Source organism: Seriola lalandi, unplaced genomic scaffold (assembly GCF_002814215.2).
Source record: "Seriola lalandi dorsalis isolate HSWRI2012SDOR001 ecotype SW California unplaced genomic scaffold, Sedor1 jcf7180002054791, whole genome shotgun sequence".
Taxonomy (NCBI): domain Eukaryota; kingdom Metazoa; phylum Chordata; class Actinopteri; order Carangiformes; family Carangidae; genus Seriola; species Seriola lalandi.
This window is the reverse complement of record NW_019525344.1, coordinates 61,861-74,737: the sequence shown is the minus strand read 5'-3', so window position 1 is coordinate 74,737 and position 12,877 is coordinate 61,861. Positions and strand designations below refer to the sequence as shown.

General features: G+C 39.2%; 1 protein-coding gene across 1 annotated transcript in view; it reads left to right on the top strand.

The window, feature by feature from the left end:
- The first annotated feature begins 4,972 nt into the window (after positions 1-4,972).
- The window catches only part of LOC111669337 (ras-related protein Rab-27B-like), a 65,087-nt gene continuing 57,182 nt past the window's right edge, over positions 4,973-12,877 (top strand). The window contains exon 1 of the mRNA XM_023425603.2: positions 4,973-5,255. The gene's annotated coding sequence lies outside the window, so the exon portion shown is untranslated. The remainder of the gene's footprint in view (positions 5,256-12,877) is intronic.

The window sequence follows — 12,877 nt, the reverse complement described above, 5'->3', positions numbered from 1 at the left end:
AGGAAACATCTGGACTGAATGGGACTGTCTGTTTCGGAAAGCAGGGAGATGTGGGAGGGGCTATCATGTTCTGATCCATTCCAGGAAGAGGAGGGATTTCAGAGAGGCACCATGTGTTTACAGCTCCTGTTTACATCATGAAGAGTGTGAGGCATAAAACCGGAAAAGTTCAACATAACAACACCCATCCCTTACAGTACACAACTAAAAGTTATGTGACTGATATATTGAGCCAGTCCTCTCAGTTTTTACTAGTTTTCCCTGTTTGGAGCAGCTCAGTTCAAATTCCCCATGGCTGTGTCCTCAGGCAGAACCTTGTCACATCAGCCTATAGTGGAGACAATGATCATATTCTAAATAATCACAATATTATGAAATGTGTTCTACACACTTTATTTATATTTTATGAATAATGAACAGTGTCTTTATATTCTCATGTAGAAAAAAAAGTTTTGTAATAGATTCTTTGACAGTACTTGTATGACAGATATGGTATATAAAACTGATATTATACTTTATTTAAATCCTTAGCAGAAGCTTTTGCTTTTGCTTTAGTGACTTATTTACTCATTAGAGTGGAAAGGTCCTTTACTTTGGTTCTTTTGTTTGTTTCATGATCTTCCTTGCAGCCTGTAAACCAAAGAGCAAATGTAAGAGCTTTCAACTGTGCCTCTCCACCTCAGTTTGGTTTGGCTTCCTTGTCATATCTGTAATTCACCACCACATGTCCCCCTTGGCATATTTTTCATTTAGTGGCGATTATAGTCCTCACATGTTTAATTTCTTCAGTTTGTTTAGTTCATTGGTTTGTCAGCTCTGTTTCTGCTTTTGTTATATCTCCTGTTTGTTTTGCTCATGTATTACTTTACCTGGACAAAAGATAAGCTAACAGGATACAGAGATATTCAAACCTCAAAGCTAAGCTATTGGCTTTCCAACATTAGCCAACATCTAGACAGATAAAGCTAACATTAGCTCTAGTGTTAGCTTTCAGCTAACATTAAAGCAGCCCTGAGCTACTGAGGAGCATAAAGCTAACATTAGCAAGGCTAAGCAACTGGGGAGCCAAGATCAGCGGGACCAACAGGACTGTGGTTACCACCAAGCTCATCATAGTAAATTCAGTATCTAAAATGATCTTCTTAACTTTGAAAAATGGAGCATAAGGTCATCTTTGCTGAACACATTAATCTTGGTGCCTTCCTTAAAGATCATGTAATGTGGATTTAGGTAGGATGGAATGGGATGAAAAGAGTTTGGAAGGGTGCTCTGAAATTTCCCGCCTTACTTTACCACCTTTTTTGTTGCAGAATATAGTGACTGGACGAGATTCTGGAACCTGTTCCACTATTCCACACTATTCCAAGATGATTATCCTCATTACTAGCACTGTATCCACACCAGTTAAATGGAAATGTAACCTAAATTGTTTTTTTTTAAATAATGTTACCTATTAATATTGATTGATTAATGAGTTAGATTTTCTAGCTGTTTTTTTTTTTAATCTAGTTATACTTTATTTTATTTGCATTGCACAACCAGCAATGGTGGCTTTGCTGCTATTTGGCACTTGACACTTTTGTAGTTCTTTTCACCAACTGCAACATGTTGTTACTAACAGAAGGTCTACATATCTCTTATGTATAATCACGACTAGCAGGTTAACGTAAATGTTTTTTAGCCGTGCTGGCAGCGTGACTCTACAGGCAACAGCAATGCCAGTCAGTAAGCAACTTTTGTCCAGACTTGAATATGTCAAGAACTTGGAAGGGTTGCCCACTAACTTTTGTATAGATACTCATTGTCTCCAGACGGTGAGTCCTACCGACTTTTCCCTTGTGCCACCATATAGGTTCACATTTCGGGTTCTGACTGAAATGTCCCCACAACTGGTGAATGGATTAAAATGTGGCGCAGATGTTCATGTTCATGTTCTGGGTCAGTTCAACCAAGTCTTAAGGATATTGATAAATACAATACAAAAAGTGAGTTTTTGCAGGTAGATGTGAGAGATGAAGGAATATGTTGCAAGTTCAAAGCTGGATGTTACATTCATTTACATTATGTTTGTGACAGAAGTTCTAACCTCATCAAAATGATGGATTAGAAGGTGTGATGTTGCTCTACTTCTCTGAACTCTTGTCATCTACATTTACAGTTTACCAGTTCTTCTTTTGTTCAGTACCTTCTTTGACTCTGATTTAAAATGAGGCTCTGATGCCACAGTCTCTACGTTTCCTGACTAATTAGACCAGAGAAACATGACATGTTGAATCCACTCTCATGTCTCTATGGCAACAGGTTGTGGTGGTAAAACTTTCATCCCGAATCCAGCTTGACATCTTCATGAGCACGCACACACACACACGCACACACACACACTCGCACTCACACATAAATACAGCAAAGACCCGCAGATACACTATGTCACTATCACTATATGCTTGCAACAAAGATGTGTGTATGCGTGTTCAAGAGTTGATAGAGCATTTGCTTTCCCATCAAACATGTTTGCAGAGGCGTGTGGTATCCATGACAACTAAGACGCAGCCAATGAGATTTGATTGAAAGATTAACTGGTGCCCAGTAAGTAGGTATGGTTTAAAATTAAAAGTATTAGCCAGTTATGAAAAGAAACTGTTCATTAGACAGTAGCCATACTCTAGATTCCAGGCTGGTGTTATTTTACATTTCACAAAAAACAATGCTTTAGTTTTTCTACCCTGTGTGTGAATCTCAGCTCAAAGCACATTTATTCCAACTGAAGACAAAAATCTATAAAAAATGTGTCACAAATATACAGATATAAAGGCTCAGTTATTTCCTGAAACAGCTGGCCACTGTAGTTTTTCTCAATACACAATGTGGAGGAAATAATGCATTGGTTTTCAGCAGTGGATTAATACATATTTGGTGCTCTAGTGATTATTTACAGCAGCAGGAGAGTGTATGTGGGATTTAGTCAAAATAAACCACAGTGTGTGTTCATGGTAATGAAGGAACATGTCGCTCAGTGCGACAGTGTGGCTCACTGGTGTGCTTTTAATAGTTTTTGGACAACGAAGGAGCTCCAGGACCCAGAGGAATAAGACATATCAGGCTTTGGATATGTCAGACATGTCATATATTACATTTCTGTATGGGAGTCATATACTTCAAAATATATGACTCACATGACTCACATTTTCATTAATGTTGGGCAAACAGCGATCATGTTTTTATATGTGTTGTGTGTTTTTGTTTTTCCTGAAACGTTATGGCACTCATTTCCGAAGCAGGAAATCAATTGCCAAAAGCGAAGGCAGGTAAATGCAACCCAAGGACTGAGCAGGTGTGTGGAAGTATACAATCATAATCATAATTATGGTAATATTGAGGGATCATAGACTCAAGACACGCCTGGTTTGTTCATTAGTGTGCGTTACAAAAAACATCAAGTCGAAACAGTTCCAAGGTTGATTCCTATTACAGTGTTTGCTAATTTCAAGCTATAACAGGAAATCAAGCTGTTCCCTAGCAACCTATATCCAGTGAAGGCGTCTTTGGAGATTTATCTTTGGATCATGTTGCACAATTTTGATTTTTTTTCATTAATATGTTTTGTTATTATTACTTTGTTTCCATGTAAACCTGCTAAATTTCTTTCACAGCCAAGTTTCATTTGAACCTCAGTTTGGTGGACATTTTTGTATTTCATAACAATATGAAAAAATATTTAATGATATTCTCATAGTGCATACTGGATCCATACATCACACATCAGTAAATCTGAGCATCTATTCACATTTCCTTTTACTGTTCATAATCTAGTGCTTTGAGTTGAAAGAAAATGTAATGTCTATTTTATAATAAGATGATTAGATGTTCTGTAAAGAAAATAACAGCCACTGTGTGATTTACTCCACACGGCTGCACAGTTTCATCATGGAGCTTTTAAAAAGACCATCCCTCATCTGTTGCAGCTATTTTTCTTTTCTTTTATCTTTTCTTTGCTTTTCTTTTCTTTTCTTTTCTCTTCAATTTTGTCATGTAAAATAATTGTTTGTGTTTCCACCTGTTGAACATTTAGGCCAAAGTGAATGAGGAAGAAAAATGCAGGCATTAGGACCCAGTGGGTTCAAATCTTTCCAGGTTAGATAAATGTGTGGCCGCTACACACCATACGACGCTACCTTCAAATGCTGTGAGAATTATCAGGTTTACATTTTCGATTGTTTCTAATTTTGGTTAATAATTTAATGTGAATAAAATTTTTTCCATATGTCTAAATTATATGTTGTGGAATTTATAGTTTAAGGTTTATTTATTATATGTACTGTATGTATATGTATGTGTATTTATTTTTGTTGTAGCCATATGTACCAGAATGCTGTTCTCAACTAATTAACAACAACAAATAAAGTTGTTCTTGTATTAGTGGCGTGAGAAAAAACATATTTGACCTTGAATTTAGCTTCAGTCCAGCAAGGGAGAATCAGATCGACATTCTGAGAAATAGTCTTATTCGCATTCTTGTGAAGAAATTTTTTTTTTTTTTGTGCAAAAATAAAAAATAAAACTACTTCTTTAATATACGGAAGCGTAATGCATTTACTCAAATGAAAATAATCCTATTTTTCTGAATTAACGGGATAATTCTAAATTTAATGTTTATTAAAAATAAATAAATAAAATAATAATAATAATAATAAATAATAATACCAATAAATTAATAAAACAAAATAAAATAAATCTCCGAGAAGCTTTTTCAAAAGAAAAAAAATCCTGTTTTTCGGAATCAACGAGATAATTATCCCGTTAATTCAGAGAAACAGAGCTGATTTTTTTTTCCTTGTGAAAGCATTACCGCTTCCGTAATAGCACTGAATCATCAGAAGTGCTTCTTATATTGAGAAATAGGAGTTTCCAGGCTGTCCCTGAACGCAGCAAGAGCGTCAATCCTCCACCCCTCGAGGAAGAAGCCGAGCGACATCCATCAGACTCGTTGGACTCTCAGAGGTAAACCCGAGTCTTCCTCAGTGTGCCCCCACATCAGACTCTCTGCCAGGCCGTCACACCGAGCTCCAGCCAGGTTCGGTGATCTCTGCGCGGATTTTCCTCCCGATCAGGACCGTGGGAGAGATGCGACGTCTCGGGGGAGGAGGAGGAGACGAACTGGCCAGGCAGCAGCAGCAACAGCAGCAGCAGCAGCAGCAGCAGCAGCAGCAGACACCTGAGAGCAGGATCTGAGTTTGTTTCAATAACGTCAAAGAAAGGTAAGTGCCAAACAGAAAAGAAAGACGATGTTCCCGGAGCACCCTTCAGGCTCGGCTCGTGCATGAAGTAGATGGTTGTTTGGTTGTTGTTTATTGGTGCGTTTCCGTGTTACTTGTCGGTTCCAGCATCAGTACAAGGCAGGAGGTATGAGTCATAGCCCGGTGCAGGGCTGCTGGAGGAGCTGCTGAGGAGCGAGGTGTCTGCAGCCTCTAAAGCCACAGTCCTTTATCAGCCCGCACATGCAAAGCGCTGCACCTTTGTGCTCTTAAGGCAAATGACTGCGTGCTGTGTGCATGTGTGTATAAGTGATCAAGAGTTAGCGTGCAGTGTGTTGGTAGTTGGAGTCTGTGTGGGTGTGCGTGCACGTGTGTGTGTCATGATACTTCACCAAGCAAAACTTAACGTTGCAGTGTATGAGCCTGGATTTCTAAGGGTTAATAAGGAATTAAGAATGTGGAGTCTCTGTCTACTTTTGGTCTGGGGCTGTTTTTGATGGTTTGAAGCTTACAGTGATATTTTGGAGAGACTTTTTTTCTGTTTCAACATGGCAGTGCTTTTGTGCACAAAGCCAGCTCCATAAAGAAATGGTTTTCTGGTGTGGAAAAACCTGACCTGACTGGTCTGCACAGAGCCCTGACTTCAGCCTCATCCAACACCTTTGGGATGAACTGGAACACTGACTGTGAGCCAGATCTCAGCACCCGGCATCAGTGTTGGGACCCCCTAATGATCTTGTGGCTGAACGGGATCAAGTCCCTGCAGCCTTGTTCTAAAATCTGGTGGCGTAGGTTGTTATAGCAGCAGATTAATACCCATGGTTTTGGATTGACATGTTCAGCTTCAGATGGAATGTTTAAAGATCCTAAACATATTTTCTCACTCATCTTTTTACTACGTTTGTTGGGTTCTTGCTGGAAAACACAATTTTCTGCCAACGTCAGAACAGCTTTGGTTATTTTACATAAGAAATTTCTGTATTTCTGTTTATTCTTTATGCTTTTCTCACTGTTTTGGAGTGGGCGGGGCTCAGTAGGAAAAAAGATGATGTCACATAATTCCACTAATTCACTAAGTGTGTTTCTGTCCGCCTGTATTTGTGCACATTTTCAGTTTTTGCATAAAAAACCTGAGGGGAAACACCAGAAAAAAAGCTTTAGTTACTAAAGCTTTTGTCTGGTGTTCCCCCTCAGGACTTTTGTTTCATACTAAAGTTTAGTATGAAACAAAAGTCTTAACGGTTTTTACACCTGTGGAGTTGGTGCATTGATAAAAGCTAAATGTGACAAAGTGCAGTGGAAAGAGACTTTGAATAAATCATATGGAATCACATGGAGAATGAATTTCCTTTATATTTTCTACATCAGTTTTGTTTGTTTGAGATTTGACTGGTACCTGAAAGGTGAATTAGCACCATCAACTATTTACCTCAAAAGTTGCATCAGAGTAGTGGATGGAAATGTGGATTAATTTGTGTTATGTTTTGCTGATTTTCTGGAAATCTGGTTAAGATTTGTACAAAATTTGGTTGGACACATAACTTGTGTGATTTAAATTGCAAACCACACCCACATGGGCTTCATGAAGTGGATCAGTCTTTTTAAGCTTTTTTGTTTTAAACTCTTAATAAATAGCACGAAAGATATATTTTTAAAAACTTTAATTGTTACTTATTTAGTAACAAATACACAGAGTTTGAGAGAAATATTTAGATGTTTTTCCATTTTTTTTGTCAGAATTAAAAAACGAAATACAAAAACATCAAATTGGAAGAAATTTTGGTATTTGCAAATTCCTTATTTTCATTTTTCCTTGTGAATCGAAGACTGGAGAAAGGTCGTCAGGTGGCACGCAAGTAAAGGTAAATATTTCAAATAAAAGTTCAGAGGATAGAATGGCCAAGTGTAACATTATATTGTTTCTGTTTTTTCATTTTTAGTTTAAAATGAAAAAACAAACTGAATATAAACTAATCCTGTTAGCCTCATAATTGTGTTTCCTGTCTTTTAAAGTCCGGGTGAAATGTGTTTGGAAGTGTGAATGTTAGACTGGAGCCTCCTGCATAATTTAACAGTGCTATAGTTTAATGTTGTGGCCATCAGCTTTGATTATTTCAACTTTGGTTGTGAAAAATCCGCTCTGTGTGGCAGATGGCTCTAAGCACTACAATACCCAAGAGGCTTAGTTACTGCTGTGATGGAGAAGAAGCCAGTCAGAGGCACAGAGAGGTTTGTTCTATCTTATAGCTGCAGCTTGTTGTTAGCAGAAAACATGGTACAATTTTAAGTTCTGAGATTGGACATCTTTCATGGAAATGCATCTTGGGAGTTGTAGTTGACGTCTGTTAGTTTTTATGTCCAAAGCTTTTACCTTTGGATATTTTATCAAGGAAGTAGATGTTTTCTAACACAGTTGTTGATCTTATGCTCTGATGATGGAGCCGTTAGAGTGCACACATCTCCACGTGTACACACGGAAATCTTTGCATCTTTTAAAAGCTTCTGTTACAAATCAAATACCAAGACTTGTCTGAGCTCGTCACTTGTTTTAAATGCACTGTAAACTCTTCAGTCAGGTGTTTCCCTGAACGCGTCATGATATTTCAGATGCGTAGACATTAGACGCTCCCCTGCCGCTGTGACAGTAATGAGTGTCTCTCTCCATCCCATAGGCAGACCCTGGATATTTGTTGACTCATAAATCAGTTTGTAAACAAAGATGGAGGGAGCAGAGGTAATTAGAGGAAGCAGCCTTTATTGTTTTGGTAATGCAGCCGGTGTCCCTCGAGTTGCTGGCAGCTTTATTGTTTCACGTCTCCACTGTCAGTCCAAGTTGATTCCTTACTGATGGACTCATAATGGAAATAACAGATGTGGGGTTGTTATCTGCTGGTGTCATTATTATACACCGAAGGCCTCAGTTTTCTCAAAATTGCTATTCATTTGTAAAAATTTCATAAAAAGATAAATGAATCAACAAAAACAAAGGAAAAAAAAGAGAAATAATGGCAGCAACAGGTGCACACGACTATTTTTTTTTCAGTGTTTACTACACTTGTGTACAGCTTCTCTGTCTGATGCTGCATCCACGTCCTGTCAGGTTTAAATATGAAATACTAATACTACTTAAAGCCAAGCAATGTGTTCCTGTGTCTGTAAAATGTTAGGCAGTTAAACTAAAGGCTAATTTTTCATTTTCAGACTGTTTATTTGTCACAGAAGTGAGCGTTACATTCAAGTGAAATATATCCATGTCTTTTTTTGATCATAAAGCAGGTCTAGGTTCTATATTAATACTGTGAAAGTATCAAAGCGCTCAGTCCACAGAGAAACGCACACAGCCTGTATTCAGAATCTGAGCCTTAAAACGCTGTTGGAACTTCAGTAACTTTGTGATGTCACAACGAAACACTCACTACACCTGGACCCACCATCCAACTTCGGTGGATTTGGTTTCTCTGAGTGTTTACCTGAAATCTGACATATTTTTATTCACTCAATAAGAAAACAGTCATCCAATCAGAAGAGAGGCTAAGAGCCTCCTCTCCTCTGATTGGCTCACTGACCTGTTGTTACCAGAGCTCCAGAGAGAATCCTGAGAGAGGAGATGTAAAACCACACTGAGATGGTTTTTGGTTCTTAAAATGGATCAACACTTCAAATAAAACACAGAAAAAGTGTAAAATATGGACCTTTTATAAAAAAACTAAAACTAAGATCCCGCTGCTCGCAACACCTGATGCTGAGAAGAGCCTCCAGTCAGACTCTGGGGACTGACATTTTTCATGTCATTAATCGAAACTACTGCCTGTTGATTATAAGCTGCTTGGTATGTTTGTGCTGTTCATTTGCTCGCACTGCTGTGTGAAAATATAACCAGGTTACTTACAAACATCATACTACGATTTACACTGGCAAGAGCCATTATGGAGATATGACACCCTACTGTGTGCACAGAGGCATCTTCAGCTCCAGTCATGTAACTCGGCGAGTTAAAGAAAAGACTCAGAAGATGTTTTCCACCTGGAATCACCCATCCTTATAACGCAGTGAGCGAGCGACCCACAAAATAATTTTTAAAAAAGCCAATTTCAGTTCATTATATGGCAGCGAGCAGCAGTGAAAGATACAGTCGTGTCTGTTTCAGTGACATTTTACAGCAGCACTTTACACACCTCTAAAGTGCTGCGGTTTGGTGAAAAATAACAGCAGAAAGTGTGTCTGTCGGACCTTTCTGTAAAAGAGCCACACTGACATTCTCTCTCAGACATTATTACAGGACACCACCATATAAAACATAATAGGAAACCAGCAGGTTACATTTTGTTAATGCAGAGCTTTTTAGCTGTAAAACATATCTAAACTGCCTCACACATTTTAACGCAGGTCTAAGGGCTGCATTGTGAGCTGGAGAATAGGATAGGATGATAAAACGTGGTCAGGACGGCTGGAGGTGAACGTCTCACACTCAATACCTGCAGCTCAGTACAGAGACGACAGGGACTGTCTGTGGAGGCGTCAAAGACGCTCGTATAGACAAAGACCATGTGGAATATTGTCAGAATCATTCAGTACATACACAGGTTATGTTCCATACCATATCCTGAATTGTAAAGAAAATATGAAATCCCCTGTTGGGCACAGGGGGATGTCTCGTATAGGGCACCACAATGTCCAAAAATCAGCCCTGAGTAAAACTATCCAGCTTCAAATAAGAAAAAAGCTAGTTTTGAAAAAGTCTGAAAAATAAACAGAATGTTGTGCAGCAGAAATGTTTCTTCAGATCTTGTTAATCATCCCACCACCTTTAGTTTGAGAAATAGTGCCTCTGTGGTGATTCACATATCCCTCTTCATCCATGTACAGTTTGAATTGTTCCCATTTCTACTATTTCAAATCTTCCCACAGAGGGCTTCTGTAATGTTACTTATGCACTGGTTGAAGTTGAAAGTAGAGTTGTCTGATACCGACACTAGTATGAAGAATGCCTCTGATACTTCCTAAAATACTGCAGGTATCAGCGATTACACGAGTCTATACCAATCGGATACCACTCAATTTATTGATAAACTAGTTTCACACCCAGATAAACCAGAAATTTTCCTGGAAATGAAGTCTTCCCTCGTTGCTCTAAAACATTAGTCTACACAGGAAGTTGAGCTGTGTAGCCATTGGCAAATACTGTTTTATAGCGGCGAAGAAGAATTGATTTCTGTTAAATAGTGTAACTTTAGCTGTTAGCAACATGTCAGCAGTTTGGCGACATGTTACAGCTGGAAAGTCCCACCAGTAGAAATGCAACTGTACAGTATATAAGACTTTAATTTGGAGCTGTGGCAATGGTGTTCGGACAATAGGAATTGTTATTTATTCCTAGATTTATTTTTCTATGACTAAAAGTCAAATTAGATTAAAAAAAAAAAGATTCTGTAGCATTCTGGTATCTGTTAATGTTTTACTAAATGTTTAACCTGAGCCATGCCACACAGCAACGACAGCACTATCACATCCATACAGGGGTAGTAACTTTAACGCAATGGTATTGGATTGTTTCGCCGTATTGGCCAATACACATGTATTGTAATGCGTAAGGAAAAAAAATGGTATGACAACAACTCTAAGTCAAACTATTCCCACATGTTCAGGCCTGTAGCTCTTTCATGCCACCGTTATTTAGTCTCCATGAGGTGCACTTTCATCAGTTGCCATGGTAATGTTTGAAAATCCAGCTGTACTTTTGAGGTGAATCCAGGGAGGACCGTGAGAGTTGAGGTTAGGTGTTTTGCTGTGATGATTCTCTCTGACCTTTTAACTCTGGGACGGGGCTCCTGCTAACCAGTGTGCCCTTTTCTTCTCGCTCTCTGTCTCTCTTTGTCTCTGCCACTGTCTCGCTCTCCTCCTCCTCCTCCTGCCGCCCACCTGCAGTGTATTGACCAGGAACAGCAGGATTCAGCCTTTCCTAAGATGATTAATGCATAGATAAGATTTCCACCTGATACCGAGGGGCCTGACTGCAGTAACACTCCTCTCCAATTCTAGTGTGTGTGTGTTCTTTCCTGGGAGTACTGTCTGTGAGCGGAATTAAGTTTTAGTGATAGGAATGATTCTTGGCAGAAAGAGTTAAAGCTCAATGGCTGGTTGGAGCCAAAAAACCCACATTTCTTCACAGAGCTAATGAGCTAAATTGCAACCGGGAGCTGGAATGAATAAAAGCTGGTCAGTATAAACTCAATACTCAGTTGTGGCAGGGATTCATCACACCAGACAGCAGCTTTCAGCTAACAACAGGCCAAAACTGGATGATTCTGATGGTTCTGCTGTAAACCCTCTTTGTTGTCTGTGTAGCCCTGACTGCTACCTGCTATTCTAGTCCATGCTGCAACACCTCAACGATGTGTCCTTAGCATGTATCATTGGCTGCAAAACCTCGAAGAATAATCTATGCCACCTGAAGGACTGCACAGCAAAGGATCTTCATGAAATGTCAGGAAAACGGCCTCAAAGATGAAGAAACAAGATTCGTATTGGCTGGATTCTCAGCACTTAATGCAGCACTTGAATACAACACCAAGTCCCTGTGTATCTGCCACTTCGGCTCATATTAAAATAGAGGTGGAACGATTAGGTCATCCATCAGCAACTTTGCTAAATGATTCGTCGTTTCAAGTTATTTTCCTCAGTAGCATGTTAGCGGCGTGGCTGCAGCGGGGCCGGTGACCGTCGGGTTGGCATTTCAGCTGAACATTTTTGGTTCTGAGTGAAACTACAGGAAATGCTGCCTTGAAATCTGGCACAGACATTCATGCTCCTTTCATCAGGTTAAGGTTTCACAGCTATTTTATGACTCATGTCTGCAAAACTGATGACATTCACCTCCCAAGAATACAGCGGTTTGAGCTTCTTAAACGTAAAGGGCTTCTGCTTATCCTTATGTGAAGTGAGTGTGTTGGGGTCTGTCCCACACAAGCATGTTCCCTTTCATCTGGAGAATATCTTTCATAGGATTACATATGTGTTTCCAGCATAAAATATTATGAAACTATTTTGTTATCATATACACATAGATATAGAGTTTGACATTCTGTGTTTAAATTAGGGGCACAACTGTTTGGTTATGATATTTGTCATATTGTGGAGTGACGATCAGCTGTTGTGTCCAGGTGTCAGGCCCATCGACAGTCATGTCTGACAATTATCAGCGTATGGATTAGGCAGTGAACCGATGCTACTAGTTGACTGGCTCATTTTAAAACATTGTGTAGTTGTCATGATTAAACGTGATCCATTGAAACTAATAGTTAATAGTTAATAATGAAACAGCACACAGTACCAGTCAAATGTTTGGGACAAACTTTCCCATTAAAGTGTGTCCAAAGTGTGTGACCGGTACTGTGTATATAACCAGTCCAACCCTTCGTGTTGCTTTAGGGTCTCTGTATTGTTTGTACTTGTCTTTTCTTGTTGTCTCAAGGATGGAGATGCTGTGACACATTCAGGTTAACGACTGGATCTCCAGTGTCTCACTCAGTTCAGTCCAGTCAGTCTGTATAATTCACAGCCGGATAAACAGGATGTGGGTGTGAGGGAGAGCCAGGGTTTAAAAGACTTAGGATGACAAAGACTGA